Below are 5,188 nucleotides of genomic sequence, written 5' to 3'. Positions count from 1 at the left end.
AAATAAGTAGGGGTGAGGATGACAAGAATGGAGCCAATGACGCTGGGCACTGTATGGAGGAAGGACAGAGAGAAAACCATTGTATCAAAGAAGGCTAAGAAGGGATTTGGGAGAAGATAAATGTCAGAGATATTAAAGTTGATTACTTTGGGTAGCATGATATCAATTCCTTCTTGATCTCCACTGTGGAATCTTAAGAAAGGCTACATTGCCCTCAGCTGCCCTTGTGCGAGTGGATTCTTCACAGGATCCTCGATGAGGTATTGACATGTATGCCTGGAGGAATAGACCACGCAACAGAACTGAGTAGCTGAGACACAGTCTACCTTAGGCCTGCGTGATGCCCAAACCTATGCTCTCAACTGCTCAGCTTATACTGCTGTTGGTTGGCTTCCAAGGAGGGTGGCAGTGGTTCACAAAGTCAGCGGAACAGCTTAAACATTCTTTTGCCCTGAATATGCCAGAATTGTGGAGTTCCTTCTCTAATGGGCTTGTGTTCCAAAACCCGGGGTGTGGACCCAGAGAGTAGAGACACACTCTTCGTTTTCCATAGTTGCTCCAGAGTAACTCTGCCTGGTTAGTCAACCCCCAAGGGTTGACGTGACTTGCCAAAGAAGATAGCCGTGATCCTTCCTATCGTTGCATTCAGCCGTTACCGTGGAGTTTCTCCTGGGTCCCCCCTGGAACAGGTTACAGGTGATCAGAAGCAGTCCCTCTGGGCGGAACTACAAGGCCAAACAGCCAAAGCAAAGGAAAGAAGATGCAGTCTCTGGTGAAGAGCAACGGAGAGAAGCTAAACGCACAGATCCTGGATATAGAAAATGAATACCCTCCAATCCTCCCATCACCGCCACTATTGTTATGACTAATAACAGATCAGTTGGAGGAGTCAGAAAAGGTCTGTTTCTATCTCTTCCTTTTCCCCTAGGCTGCAGTGAGTATTGCTCGCCCTGCTTCTGTCCAAACCCCGCTGCTTCTGATTCTCTCCGGTCCTCATCCCCTGGCCTCATTGCCCACTTTTCTTCTTCCGCCGCTAGTCCACTTTCTCCTCTTCCATAGGCCAGCCTTTGGTCTCCTCTTACAATAAACATGGCAGCACAGAGCACGTAGTGTACTGAACTGCCACAGACAGAGGCCAAACAAGAACAGGACAAGTATTGACCTCACCTCTGGTGAGCAAGCCCCATGTTTCCTTTTTATTTTATATATATACATATATATATATTTTAAAATTGCAGTATAGTTGATTTACAGTGTTGTGTTAATTTCTGCAGTATAGCCAAGTGATTCAGCTATACATTATATATATATATATACACATATATATATATATATATATTCTTTTTCTTTACATTCTTTTCCATTATGGTTTATTATAGGATATTGAATATAGTTCTCTGTGCTATGCAGTAGGACCTCGTTGTTTATCCATCCTATATATGAAAGCTTACATCTGCTAATCCCAGCCTCCCACTCCATCCCTTCCCCACCCCCTCCCCCTTGGCAACCACGAGTCTGTTTTCTACATCCGAGATTCTGTTTCTGTTTCATACATAGGTTCCTTTGTGTCCTACTTTAGATTCCACATATAAGTGATATCATATGGTATTTGTCTTTCTCTTCCTGACTTACTTCACTTAGTATGATAATCTCTAGTTGCATCCATGACGCTGCAAATGGCATTATTTCATTCTTTTTTATGGCTGAGTTGTATTCTATTGTATATATGGACCACCTCTTCTTTATCCATTCGTCTGCCGATGGAAATTTAGGTTGTTTCCATGTCTTGGCTATTGTAAATAGTGTTGCTATGAACATAGGGGTGCATGTATCTTTTTCCATTATAGTTTTGATTATATATGCCCAGGAGTGGGATTGCTGGATCATGTGGTAATTCTATTTTTGGTTTTCTGAGGAACCTCCATACTGTTCTCCATAGTGGCTGCACCAACTTACATTCCCACCAACAGTGTAGGAGGGTGCCCTTTTCTCCACACCCTCTTCAGCATTTGTTATTTGTAGACTTTTTAATGATGGCCATTCTGACTGGTGTGAGGTGGTACCTCACTGTAGTTTTGATTTGCATTTCTCTAACAATTAGTGATGTTGAGCAGCTTTTCATGAGGCTCTCGGCCATCTGTATGTCTTCTTTGGAGAAATGTCTACTTAGGTCTTCTGCCCATTTTTGGATTGGGTTGTTTGTTTTGTTGTTGTTGAGTTGTATGAAGCTCCATGTTTCCTTAATTCTCAAAAAGGAAACCATTGAACAAAATATAAGCCAACAAAAGTAAGCTATCATCATGACAATTCTAACATGTTCCATGTTAGGATTCCATGAAGTATGGTTGCCTCATGAGGCGTACTTCAGAAAAGAGGTTAGCTGTTTAAAATATGTATTAGTACGCATCCAACACCATGGAGAGGAAGGTTGGTTGGTTTCTACAGGACCAGTCCACTTATTCAGAAAAATTCCTATAGTAGAAAATTTACTCATTAATTCATATTACCTTATTGTGACTATCACTTGGGAGAAAAAAGGAGTAGCAGATGCTGTTGATGCCCCACTCATATCGCCTTGACATCTCCCATGTCCATCCATGCTGCCCAACTTCCAGCTGCCAGCACCTGCCACTCTTTGCCTGAATCCTCTGTCTGGACACTGGAGCCCTGTCTGCCCTCTGCCCTCCCAGAAGCAACCCTCACCCAATGGCCGATGGAGTTACTGGGTAAATATCCCCACTCCCTTGCCTCAGGAGTAGAATAAATCTGAGGCCTGTTCTATCAGGAAGTTGCCCTTAGTGATCCTTGTCATCGATGCAAATTTTACTGGCTTCCTTCCCTTCCCTGCTTTTTACACTTCTACTTGTTACTGGTATTTCCAGGGATTTTCTGCCAAGTAAATACTTGGCATTTAAACCGTTTTCTCAGCGTCACTTCTGGAAGAACAAAAACCAAGAAAATTTGCCTGACCCACTGCTTACTAAGCAGCCTTTTGATGTGTAGTAGAGTTACATTAATGGCTAATTCCTGGTAGGACGTTCTTGGGAGGTAATCTGTCGTGGTCATATGTGAGTCTTATCTGGCTGATGAGTGACTCTTGGAAATACTGTTGGTGTAAGTCAATCTTCTAGAACAGGGATTGGCAAACTACAACCTGTGTGTCAAATCTGACCAGCCAGCTAGTTCTATAAGTAAAGTTTTATTGGGACTGCAGCGACACCCATTCATTTACATATTCTTTGTGGCTTTCACACTACAGTAACAGAGTTGGATAGCTGTGACTAAGGCCATAGGTCTGTAAATTCTAAAATATTTACGCCTTAGAGAAAAAGCCTGCTGATCCCTCATGTAGAACTGTTCACATTTGGGTTCACTGAGAAAAAGCAAGCCATGTATTTGTAAAGACGAGGGTCAGAACTTGGACCAGTGGCTTCTCACCAAATGGCAGCAGCTCAGCCTGAAATCCAGACTGATCACCACCCTCTCAGTTTGTCCCAGTGTTTGGTTATAGCATGTCCAGAATCATGTCTTGAGAATTCTAGAGTAAAAATGAGCAGGAGGGCATGGGCTAGAAAGGAGTATTGAGAAAGTGTCTTTGATTTTATTTTACGTTTTTGTTTTGTACAAAGATAAAACCATTTTTATGTTATGTATTTTTTCACATCTTTATTGGAGTATAATTGCTTTACAATGTTGTGTTAGTTTCTGCTGTACAACAGAGTGAATCAGCTATATGTATACATGTATCCCCATATCCCCTCCTTCTTGAGCCTCCCTCCCACCCTCCCTATCCCACCCCTCTAGGTGGTCACAAAGCACCGAACTGATCTCCCTGTGCTATGCAGCAGCTTCCCACTAGCCATCCATTTTACATTTGGTAGTGTATGTATGTCCATGCCACTCTCTCACTTCGTCCCAGCTTCCCCTTCCTCTGCTGTGTCCTCAAGTCCATTCTCTACGTCTGCATCTTTATTCCTGCCCTGCCACTACGTTCATCAGTACCGTTGTTTTAGATTCCATATATATGCTTTAGCGTATGGTATTTGTTTTTCTCTTTCTGACTGACTTCACTCTGTATGACAGACTCTAGATCCGTCCACCTCACTACAAATTAACTCAATTTTGTTTCTTTTTATGGCTGAGTAATATTCCATTGTATACATGTGCCACATCTTCTTTATCCATTCATCTGTCGATGGACATTTAGGTTGCTTCCATGTCCTGGCCATTGTAAATAGTGCTGCAGTGAACATTGTGGTCCATATCTCTTTTTGAATTATGGTTTTCTCAGGGTATATGCCCAGTAGTGGCATTGCTGGGTCATACGGTAGTTCTATTTGTAGTTTTTTAAGGAACCTCCATACTGTTCTCCATAGTGGCTGTATCAATTTTCATTCCCACCAACAGTGCAGGAGGGTTCCCCTTTCTCCACACCCTCTCCAGCATTTATTGTTTCGTAGATGTTTTGGTGATGGCCATTCTGACGGGTGTGAGGTGATACCTCATTGTGGTTTTGATTTGCATTTCTCTAATGATTAGTGATGTTGAGCATCTTTTCATGTGTTTGCTGACAATCTCTATGCCTTCTTTGGAGAAATGTCTGTTTAGGTTTTCCACCCATTTTTGGATTGGGTTGTTTGTGTTTTTGATATTGAGCTGCTTGTGTATTTTGGAGATTAATCTTTTGTCAGTTGCTTCATTTGCAAATATAGAAAGTGTCTTTTCAAATGTGGTTCATCCGCACACTTGAAAATTTCTCTCCAAAAAACGTTCTTTCTTGATTGACATGGTGCTTGCTTATCATCCCATTGTGCTATACCCTCTTGGATCTTAGAGGCTCAGCATTAATTATTAACCAATTTGAAACTGGTTAATGGAGGTCCTCTGTATGTGATCCTACGCTGTGGATGCCCTGATTCTAGCTAGCTTGAGCTCCTTCTGCATAGAGACACTTTCTGTTCTTTCTTGTCAACCGTCTAACCCCCAACAATTGATCAAACAGTATTCTATATATAATAAATGCTCAGTAAACTTTGTCTCATGTCCATCACACACAGACTCCTACCCTTGAGCCAACATGGTAATAAAACTGGAATCATATGCCAAATATGAAGTAATTGTGCATAACGGGTGAGCGATAAGGAATATAGGTTGGAAATATGCGAACACAGTGGGTGAAATCCTTCGT

The sequence above is a fragment of the Pseudorca crassidens genome, chromosome X (assembly GCF_039906515.1).
Source record: "Pseudorca crassidens isolate mPseCra1 chromosome X, mPseCra1.hap1, whole genome shotgun sequence".
NCBI classification, from domain to species: domain Eukaryota; kingdom Metazoa; phylum Chordata; class Mammalia; order Artiodactyla; family Delphinidae; genus Pseudorca; species Pseudorca crassidens.
Note: the sequence above shows the minus strand (reverse complement) of the source record.